Source organism: Mya arenaria, chromosome 12, assembly GCF_026914265.1.
Source record: "Mya arenaria isolate MELC-2E11 chromosome 12, ASM2691426v1".
Classification (NCBI taxonomy): Eukaryota; Metazoa; Mollusca; class Bivalvia; order Myida; family Myidae; genus Mya; species Mya arenaria.
Genome location: NC_069133.1, coordinates 41,752,938 through 41,765,141, shown reverse-complemented (window position 1 = coordinate 41,765,141; position 12,204 = coordinate 41,752,938). Strand labels below are relative to the sequence as shown.

The following is a 12,204-nucleotide window of genomic DNA, read 5'->3' as shown; positions in this document are numbered from 1 at the left end:
CAAACAAAATTTAACGAATTCGTATACAATGTTTGTATAATTTTGTCCGATCGTGAAACATAAGAAGCTGCGCAAGGGCTATGTAAAGGTTTCAAAGATATCTTAGCGCATCGTGGCTGTTCCACGATTAAAAACATTCATGGCGGCCCTCCTTGACCTATGACCTTGACCTATGACGTTAACGTTTAATCCATCGAGATGTGTGTACCAGCCGTCAGGAATATGTATTCTTATATAAAGAATTAAAAGGGAAAATGCAGATTGGGAAAATGTTACTTCTAGCATGTTACTTATTTGACAGCAATACATTTTCTTAAAGTTCAGTTAAAACCCAATTTATTTATAAATAAATATCGTTTGTGATGTTTCTGATAAAAAAATAACTGACTTTGAACTTAAGACCCATTAAGTGTTCTAGAAAAACATTTACATAGGGCCAGAATATAGCATTTATTTTTCAATATTAACCTCTAAGATATTTATGTGTTTTTTGTTTTATTTCTGAGAGCAGGTATTTGACTTAATTCGAAGTATAACAATTGTTATTTATACTCAGACTTTAATAAAATAAAAATCTAGAACAGCATCCTCAATCTTAAATATACAGAGAGTGCATTAAAGGTCACTTTTGTCCCATTAAATTAACTGATGTTTCCTTTTAGACCAGACTTCAGCCTGCAAAACAAAAATCAACAAAAATGAGATAGCAGTTTATAACAGTTTATTAACAAATATATCTAGACAAAAATGCCCATGCGTATACAAATTAATTACAAAATTTGTTTCTTAACATAGTAACCGTACATTCATATAAGCAACTGAACAGAATATAACTACAGCAATTCATGCGATCAAAACAACCTATCAATATACTTACAGTTTAGTGTGAAGCAGGTAATGTTGGTAAAAGTTCCCGTTATTCAGTAAATATCTTTCCTAATTTTCACTTAATAAGTGAGTTTCACTCTTGTCCCAGCAATATGAACTGTCTACTGTCCGATTTAAGACTAACTTGTTTTGGGCTAAACGGGTTTTGCAAAAAATCGTTATAATTAAATTTTGGATCGAAAATGCTATTTTGTGCCTTACACATAGTTCTGTTGAATTATTTTAAATGTTTGGAGTACGTTAAAATCGCCGATGTTGGCAACCTAAAATAAGCTATCTAAAACCAAACTGAAAAAAATGTGATCTAAATAGTTCATGTTGAATACTTAGGTAGTCATTTTAATGTATTTTTGTATGGCTTTCGTCTCTTCTTAAGTCGGTTTTGTTATTCGTCTGCAAAAATCGGTCTTTAATGCCCGTTAAAATTAACCTAAAATGTTAACAATACTTACAAAAACAGAAAGCGATTTGTTGATATAGTTTTACATGTATAATACTATATCAAATAGGGCATCAAGTTCAGATTTCATAACATATTTATACAATATTTTCCATAGAGCAAATATGTTTTCATGGAGCAATGAACTTGTTATTGCACTATATCTGGAAACAGAAAATTGATACACACCTAGACATATAGGTAAAATAAATATATCACAGGGCTGATATATATGGTGGTTAAAGCAGCAGATCCGTCTGATAAGTTAACACTCTGCCATCCCTTTCAAAAATCAGAAATGAATGGCAACGAGTACGAAGTAGTATTAACCACTGCGCCTATTTAACTCATCCCACTTCGAAGCGTAAAGGAGACGAGTTGTGAGTCTTAGGTTCGTATACATTTTTTTCTTATTATTGCATCTTATTTGGAAATAGAAAATTGAAAACACCTAGACATAAAGACGCTTATAATAACTGTTATAATAAGCATAAAAGGGTTTATATGTAAACGTAACACCAGCCGACCGAAATAATGTTTAAGACAATCACGCTCTGCTAGCTGAATAAATCAAAGCGCTGATAGCGCTGCATGAACAGGGTTTTATACGGGTTTTCACCATTATGATTCACGATGATGTGTGTTTTTATAAGGTGCTGATATGTTGCACAGTGAATCTTGGAGTCCCCGTGTAAAACAACCACAGGGGCCGCCCCAGGCTTATTGAAGCATGATGGTAAATGAAAATTTAATATTTTATTGATAATAAAATTAATGTCGCTGTGTAAGAAGGCAAACAAGGATGGGAAATGTAACCAATCCAAGCAGAACTCCATCATATGGTGTTACATATGACTCATATGATATGAGTATATATATACTAATAAAACTTTACTCATTAGAAAGAGTTTGCCTATGTTTGCCTTGTTATTCACAAAAAAATCTTCGAAAATACAACAGATTAAAGTAAAATAGTTTCTTAATTGAAATGATGAAAATTTAAATAACGGATTTCAAACAATTGTGGATGAAACACCTAAAAAAGTTATTAAATCTTCGATATTTTCTTATATTACACCAAACCAGCAAAAATAGAAATCGATTCATTTCAATAAAATTCCATTTTTAAAAATAAATGCACAAACTTCCGTCTTTACGTACACTATAAAAAGTTATATATATCATATAAAGTTAGCATAAAATCTTTAATTTCAAAACTTTTTTCCTTCATTGTCTATATGGTCAACAACTCTCATCTAATTCTATATCGTCAGATAACTCGTCAGCACTTTATCACGTTTGTTATTCCCACGTGGGCTATCACGTGATGTTTTAAGCAGGGGAAACTGCGTGATCATTGAGATCAATGAGACCATTGTTGCTCTCTAGGTCATTCCAGGTTTTAAGATAAGAATACATTTGTAATCCTAAGCGAGGGTGGGTCTATATGTCCAGGTTACCAAATGTAGCAGTTAAATAGTTCAAACAACAAACACAGTGTTCTTCAATATCTCTATATTCAACATTATCGAATGTAGATAAAATATCGGAGCGTCCTGAAAATATAAATATAAACAATCATAAGATAATGAATAATGACATGTTTATAAGTTAACATCGTAAACAGTCTAATATCTTATATGATTTAATCGTGTGCAGTGGCGATTACAACAACACCAACAACAACACAGTACATCAAAAAACAAATCATTGACATGGAACTAACTAATTTATGGAATCAAACACTCCTACTCCCTCTTACTCCCATGGTGACTTCTGTTATCCATGCATGTTATCATCTGTAACCAAACCCAAATATATTAGTGTATGGAAAGAGGCTAAAAGAATATCACGGAACTGCCATTCTCGGTTTAAATACAAAATCTGCTGATGTCGTAAAAATACATGACAAAATTAAATAAATACAGCTGAATGAAATAATGATCATTCCAATCCATTGCTAACCCAAGACAAACACAAAAGTCTACAAATGCAAATCAATACTAACCATCACAACATCAGATTCCAAGTAAAACAATCAAGTTTTTTTAAACAAAGTAAAACAAACATCTCTGTAGACTTCAAGTGTGCACGACAATCAATCAAACTTGAATTTCCCGCTTCTTCTGTACAAAGGCAAGGGAGAGAAGTCTGATTAACTTACTGCATTATCTTATTATGATTATCTCTCTTCGAATGTAAATTCACTTGGGTTCATCATTGAGTCACGTGATTGAATGGTGCTCTTAGAGTGGGTAGTAATTCTTTGTTTACGTTTCGATGTTCATTCATTTTTTTGGTGCAGGGATACTACTTTAATGTTATCTTTATCTAAGTATAACATATTAAATTATTTAAATAGATATTGCGTTATTATTGCTTCTTGCTTTGTCAAATCTACCTCGGTTATTTGAAACATAGCTTGCAATTTATATAGTGTGCACTTTCTCAAACTATATTTTTGGTGGTAAATCGGCTGGCGACATTTGTTACTATTAATAGGAATTTTCTGTTGTGAGTGTCGAGTTTGTGGCTGCACTGAATAGGGTTGAAAACAACCCTGTTCAAAAATCATCGTGTCTAAAAATGTGCCTTAAGAAGGCAAAAAGTACGAAACAGTGGTTACCAAAAGTTGGTCGTACATTGCCCGTTTTTACCAAAAATGTCAACAATTTAGTGAAATTAAAACCTCAATTCATATTTAAGTAAATATATACCCCTTTAAACAAATGACTGTTTAAAATGACTTAACGTTATTAAACCCCTTAAATGATGAGAAATCCTGATCTTGTTTATAGTATAACGAATGAAATCAAATAACTAAGGGAGGCAATAGTGAAGCGGTTACATTATACTAATTATACCAAAAGTTGAAATCGTCACAGTTGCACAATCTGATTGCAGTCAGTGTATACCGTAAAGTTACGACATGTCAGAATATATCGGTGCAAGCATAAGCATTAAACACAAAAAGAACAAACTATTTAAGAAATCAATCGCTCATCATTATATAGTATTTATTTTGGCCATCCAAATGGTCTTGTTTTCGTCGAAGATAATAATAAAATCACCTTTTAAGCAAGTTGTATTTTGGTGTTTTTCGGACGTTATTTAGGGTGATTGAATGGAAATTAACAATTATGCATACACTGCTTAAGTAAACAAAAATAGTTGTTCTTATGATTTGGAAAATTGTTATTCACCAGCAGTTAAAATTGGATATAATATGCGTAAATGAAATTGAGATGGAAGGAAATGCTTTATTTTAACTAACATTTAAAAGTGAATAATCTTTTAGCTGTTTTGTTTTTGAATGTAGTCATATTTGTTGCTGTTTGGTGTTTATATATCAAATATTATTAAAGAACATGTGCATAAAAGAGGTCATCTGAAGCATGCTGAAGTTTCATGTATTTTTAATTTAATACTTATATTAATTGATAACGGGTCTGTGTAGACATTCGGAACTCCTCGGCCATTTTTTTAAAAAACAACCTCGGATGTATTTGGACGGTTTACATACTCGAAAAGTGGTACGTTTAAGTCCGCTGCAAGTAGACCGCGTAGTAATTTTATTTAGCAGTTAAACTATGTGACTTATCTCTTGGGATTCTTAATTATGTTTGCAATAATACAATTCAATGGCAAATAATTTAAACTTAGATCAATAAATACAACTCTAAAACACTCGATTAAATTTATGATATAATTCAAATTTTTACGAACTACTTTAACTGATGTACCTGCATACATCCGAGGTTGTTTTCGATAAAATGGCCGAGGAGCTCCGAATGGTCTGTGTAGAGTAAGCAATGTATCATTGATATTGTTACGACCCCGGCTGACGCTAGGGTTGTTCTGAGATAGTGGTTCCGTAAGCACTATGCTCAGCCTTCGCTTAAAAGAGGATTTTCGTATACGTTCGCTTCTATCTTTTCGGTAGTTAGTGCACCCTGCACTTGGATTAGGGTGAAAGGTGAAGAAACACGTTGTTGAATTAATCGGATTTATTTGCGTTTCTAATAACGCTTATACACGAACAATGATGAGAAATCACACGGCGTATGTAGCAATCAACAGCAAATTGTGACAATGTCGCGGTTACAGCAAAACAATCGTTTAAATCTTGGCAACTGGCACGGCAGGCGAACATGTGCGAAAATAGCAGTCTAAATATAGCATCAGGTAAGCAAAATGTTATTTTGCTCTATTTATCCTCGTGAAATGGGTATTTACTTGCAAATAATTATATGCAATCTAAAATATGTTTATTTTTATAGCTCGCCTGTATATTAATGCTTTTAAAATGGTTATTTATGTATATTTTCAGGAAAATGGCGAGAAATGGCGTAAAATGGCCTTACAGTTAAATTCTGTGAATCGACTCCCTTTTCATATGAAAAATCCGGCCCTTATATACTGTCTCAGATGGGCGTACCCGAATAATAGGGCATTTGTGGGCAAAAGTGGGCAAATTTGGGCGACGTCCCACAAATTGGGGCATGCGGTCAAAAAGTTGGGCCAATTGGCTGACAGCCAAGTGAAATCCAAGATGGCGGCCAAAATGAATCGACAACTTTGGAATATTTTGGAATCGAAGTTTCTACTTAATGAAACAGTATAAAGGCGAGATATTTCATCGGTCATGACACCAAACATAAGAAAGAATGAAAACCATCATCACCTGCCGTGAAAACATCATTAAAGTGTTATTTTTCGAAAGTGAAAGTATGCTAGCTAGAGCGTATCGAGGTCACTACTGGCACCAGAACTCCCGAGAATCTTAGCAAAAATGGCGACCCAAACAAGGAAGTGCCAGTGTTTAAATATGAATAAATGAATATTCGTGGATATAAGCCGTTGTTTTGCTGTGAAATACCGCTATAACAAGGTTTGAATTAAGTAAAATGTTATCTCATGTCTACATCATGACAACACACAATAACATTACTAGTAGAATCTAATAATCTGATTAACAATAAACAATTAATATTCGAGGAAGGCAAAAAATAGTCATCTTAAGTGCCTTACAATGGATATGCTAACAGTCGGGGCGAAGCTCAACTAGGGCTAGCGCGCCTATATCTTAGGGGCGTGGCTAGTTCTATTTTGTTTTCGCTACCGACAAAGTCACTCAGATTAAAATATGGATATATTTACATAGGACGTTTACAGGTAAGATAAACTCTTTAAACTCTAACAATAATAAATATTATAATATGCCGGGGCATATCAATATGTCTAAACTTTTACGAAGAGCATTTGTATTAAGAAGCGATTTCTATAGGTATTTAAACCCTTGATTAAATGTATTCTTAATTTCTACTTGCCTGGATAATTTGTTGTTAGAAAATCTAACATTTGTAATTATACAACATTAACACTTGTATAATATAATTCCAATTGACCTTACGACAGCGGCTTTTAAGCCACGCCCCCTGATATCAAGGGAGCGAACTCTGTCTATGTCCGTCAAACAAACGAGGAAGTAATGGCGTCTCGCGTCGTTTCGCTTTCCGATATTCCTGACAAATTATCATAAATGTGACATTACAATGCGAAAAAAATAGAAGTCAAAGGAATTTGTAACTGGCTGCTACATCGGAAGGTTCGATATATCTTTAGAAAATGACGATATCTAACATTTACGGGGTGAAATCTATCCAAGTCAGAGAAAATCGGATAGCCGCCATGTTGTCAACATTGACATCGATACAAAGGAAAACCGTGTGTGTGACGCATACTGTAAATGCAAAAAGGGTAAGTTTAACTTTTAATAACACCGGTCCTTCTTACAGTGTTGAAACAAAGATTAAATCATCGCACAATATGAGTAAATCATAAATGGCCCGAATGGGGAACCCGGAAGTGACATTAAATAACAGTTACATGCCAGCTATACAGTATAACCTTGTATTCTATAGTATGAGCAGAAATGGTTTATTGGGGTTATGCATAAAAAGTTTCAGTTCTAATCGATTGAACACCCTCCCTTATGAATAATAATGTAATAGTTGACAAGTGACAATCGTGGGTGATACCAATCTGTAACTTTTGCATTGCTCAAACATTCACATGCTTTGATTTTTGTTCTTACAGAAATTGTGGAACATGTTCACACACTCTGGCTGTAAAAGTAGACCTTGGAGGAAAAGTGCCCCCGGTGTGGGGCTCGAACTCACAACCACCAGAACACTAGCTTGGCACTCTAACCAACTAAGCTGACCGGGCAGCTGGTTCTAACCCACACACACTACCCTCCCCCCATTTACCGGTTAAGGCTGGTGGAGGGTCTCCTGCTATTTACCGTTGACACCATTAAAGTATTCTGATTGATGGAGATAAGGAAGTCCCCTTATTATTGTCTTCAACAAGCCTACCACCACAGGGGACCTAGCATAAGACCGGAAACCGCCCCCCCCCCCCACACACACATGATATTTGCCAGTCCAGGCAATGTCAACCGCAAGAGAAAACCAGTGATGACAAGTTTTACAAATAATCGGTAGGACCTATTTTAAAGCTTTTTATAACATTTAGTTTTACTTTGCTGTACAAAAGTAATGGACTATTTGTCCAGAGAAAAACAACAACCACAAAACATTAGCTATTATCTTGTCAATATTTCATTATGATATACATGTAGAAAGCAAACATCAAAGGCAGTAGCATTTACAGCTAGTATTAAAATATTTAACAATACATGTAACTGATTTATTTTAATATTGGCATCTTTTATTTATTTCAGAAAAGTGTGGTCTTTTGAAGAGAGTTCTTGAAGTTGTTCAGCATGTTGTTTTGATGGATTCTTGGAAGGATGTACCTCTATGATGTTAGCTTCAGTTCTGGAGTATAACACCAGTTGTTGCATATTTAATATCAGATTAATTAAATACATTGTTGTTTTGCAAGCATTACTTAAACTTTGATATTTCTTTGGTGTTTATGTATGATATTGTAGGTTAATATCTCTTTATTGCAATGGCAAATATATTTTAAAATATATAGCATTAGCAGAAGTTATTTTTTACTGTTAAAGCTGCACTTTCACAGATTGATCACTTTGACTACTTACACAGGATTCGATTGCATTTATCATATTTTGGCTCGGAGAAGTTTGCTTTGTGATTTATATATTAGGTCTTAATTTAAAGAATGCCAAAATAAGCCGATTCTGAGACAAAAAGTGTCAAACTAGAATTCTGTGAGAGTGCAACTTTAAGAATACTGTTAATCGAGTGTGCATGTGATCCGGACTCTGAACATTGGATGAACTATCATTAAATATTGTAGATTTACGTAAATGGTCCAAAATATAAGAATATTAATGAAAATATGTACATGTTTGACTTGTTCTTTATTCATAATAAGTCTAAGTCTTTACAGCACATGTTTGGCAGAATCAAGTTCTAATGAACATAATAATTGATTTAAATGTACAGTGAAATAAATTGTTTTATACAGAAAATAATACCTTAACGATTCAGACCGATCTGTTCTCGTTTTGTTTTGGTGGCTCAAATATTTATTTGAGTTTTGGAGGAGGCCTAGCTGGTGTGAGCTGGTCAAATACAGTAGCTGCTTGAGGGTCAGGGTTTTCTTGATTGGATTTCCCGTCGACAAAGTGCTGATATGAAAATAAGAAATCTATGAAATGTGTCGGAATGACAGCTACAAAAGCCATTGCTTACATAGGAACCATACGAGTAGATGAGATTCGGAAGCATGCGATGGTTCGGACAAAAATTTAGTTGTACGATATTTCCCGATTTACTTTGAAAGCAAAGCAGTTTATAAAAACTACAAAACGGTATCAACAAAAATACCTCTATCTTGAATGAAATCAATCGTGTCCATGTTGAACCTGATATTAAATGGCCATTAATGCCGATTTGACAACACAAGCCAAAGCATAAATGTACGATGTTTATAGTTTAAAAATAGTAACACTTATTTAGGTCATGCACGGACAATTTCAGTATTAAATAAATTTTGAGTGGATTGAAATAAGTAGTTTTGTTCAAAAAAATACTTTTGTACAGACGTATAGATGTTTCGCCTTTGAACGATCTTTCAAAATTTCCAAGTTCAGCTGTTGATGAGGTCTTCCACAGAGTCTGATACAGCACTTGCATTTTTCTAAATAACTCGCTGGTTTCGAATACGGAACGAATTGGAAGCCATCTTTAGTCGGCCTGGCTACCTTGTATCCGAATTACAAGTGCCATGACAACACCTTTTTACCATAATACTTAAAAAGGCGAGGAATTGCCAGCGCCTGTATATAACGGACTCTGGTCAGTTTGACGGACAAAATGGCGGATAGCAACACGGCTTATCAGCCCTACATTCTGATTGGCTGATAGGACCTGTCAATCAAATCCGGTCGTAAGGTCAATTGTTTTTTCTGTACAATATCTCTACTGAAATTTTGAAGTTTTGGAATGGAGGCCTTCAATAAACCTTTGCTATGTTATGCATTGTTGTGTTCAACCGAACGGATACATGTTCGATATTTCACCTCATCACTGAAAAATGAAATACATACCGGCTGCTGGGATGGACGGAAAACCAATGCAATACGTTGGCACGCGTTCAAGAAACCAGGGTTACACTAAGACTGTGAACTATGCCCCCAAATCTTACATGACCGAAACTCTCAACGGGGCCGACGCCAATTGAAAGTCTGAGTCCATATTTGCTAACGTCTTGAGCGTCATTGTTGTAAAAATGATATTATAAGAGCAAAGATGGTACAAATGGCTGTATATGTTAGTAATAGTCTGTTTGTTAAGAAGGCACTGTAACGACGCTTAACAGCATCGCCGCATAAATGAAATCGACCACGTTTATGCGGTATTTTCAACGAATAAACATAACTTTCTTATGTGGCAAAAAGGCACACTTTCGCCGCATAAAACCCCCCAATTAAAACACATACTAGTACAATAGTGGTTGATAAAGTTTTATCAAGATCGGACTTAGTTTTTTGTGTCCACTTAACCAAGCTTTGAACTAGACTTTTAGAGATGTAAATTGTGACAAAGATTTAGTAAGATCGGTTTAAATGTTTAAACCAATTGATCTTTCTGTGAAAACATTTGAAATGACGTTTGGACCGACTAAAGGCGGGGGTATATGTTACGACTAGGCACAACACTGTCCTATGGGACAATCATAAAATTGAATCGTCGTATGACGTAACCTATATTCTCGCCTTTTCGTAAGACTGACGAGCATGTACCCTTGACAATGCGCACTTTCAACGTCATTCCAAACGTTTCTAGAAAAGTCAATTGTTAACGACGGACAAAGAACAGAAATCCAACAATCTTCACAGATATGCATGTGCTCTTTGTGCTCAGATGAGCTAAGAATTATTTCCTTGTCAAGAACCTCTGGTATTTGTGCGATTGTGAAATTTATTCACGTCTAGGTCATCAGCGTATACCTCTGGTAACCAGAGCAACGTAAGGAAAACTTTTGAAGATGATATTGTTTCCATAAATTTCAACACAACATTAGTTTGGGCACTTGAACAAGAGGACTCAGATGACTGATATAGGGTCATCGTGGACGTCTTTCTTCATTGATTGTGTTTTTATGCACCAGTCATTTGTAATTAAGAAAATGTAGATGTGAACACTCCAAAGGGAGTAATAATTTATTTTCAACTTTCAAATTTGGCTCAACTTTTAAATATAACCTTAAATTTGACCAATTTGTCTGCCTACTTTTCCCGTATTTTGTTCAAAATGACAGTAATATGCTACGCCCTAATCTTAATCATCATCATAATCAACAACATCATCACAACCACCATCATCATCACCACAATCACAACCACCACCACCATCATCATCCCCACAACAATCATCTTCATAATTATCATCATCATCAACGTCATCACCATCGTTTTTGTTGCAATATAAGAACTCTTTTTTTTTAAGTTTATAATAAATAGTTATGTATATGTGTCAAAAGGGCACTGTTGCGCCCCATATAAGCAATTTCTGCTTCATGCGTTGGTCGCCATGTTTATGCGTTGTAAAACACCGCATAAACGAAAAAACACGTTTATGCGGCGTTGCTGTTATGCGGCGTTACAAGGCACGCATCTTTTGCCAAAATAAGTTACGTAAAAAACATTATGAAACATTTAGGAATTCAGATTTCTGAGCCTGAGTTTGAAACTCAGACTTAAGACGTTAATGAAAAAACGGACCCTGGTTGCGTCGTTTAATAAAAATACATCCCTCCCATACCAACGTCTTGCCTTTCCAACCGTTTTTAAGAGACAAGTGTAATAGTCCAGCATTGAACATTAAGTGTGCGATGTGTATCAAATGCTTCTAATGATGGTCATACACGACATCAGAATGAAATTTAACGATCTTTGGCTCACAATTATTTTACTTGTTCTTATACCTGTAGTTCATTTTAGGTTTATCATGCCTTATAGATATATATTTTATTTCCTTCATATATGGAGCTTATTAATCACTTTGTAGTTTCATTAGCCATAATGTAGTATGTTGCCTGGTTACCAATATAAATCTAATTATACTTTAACGGAGTTTGTTTTTAGAAAAAAAGTTTAAGTTATATGAATCGAAGTATCAAATACACTACATATACCAATTTCATTCTGTACTTCAATTGAAATTGGTCGTATTTTTAATTTCTCATTTTATTGCAGATTAAAACAAATGTTGTTAATTAAGTTTGATGAACTATTACATAACCATTTAAAGCACTCAAATGTTTTTTGAATTTCCTTCTAGGTCGGATCATATCTACGCGATTATTTTGTTTTGTACAAAAGGTTACCAAATCATTTTTATGACAAACAAATGCATTGAAAAAGGAAGATTTCA

General features: G+C 34.4%; 1 long non-coding RNA gene across 1 annotated transcript; it reads left to right on the top strand.

Moving 5' to 3' along the window:
• The first annotated feature begins 6,764 nt into the window (after nt 1-6,764).
• LOC128212103 (uncharacterized) lies at nt 6,765-8,635 on the top strand. Its single transcript, XR_008257389.1, has 3 exons — nt 6,765-7,087; nt 7,427-7,832; nt 8,076-8,635. It is a non-coding gene; the product is annotated as an uncharacterized LOC128212103 (long non-coding RNA).
• Nucleotides 8,636-12,204: the final 3,569 nt, after the last annotated feature.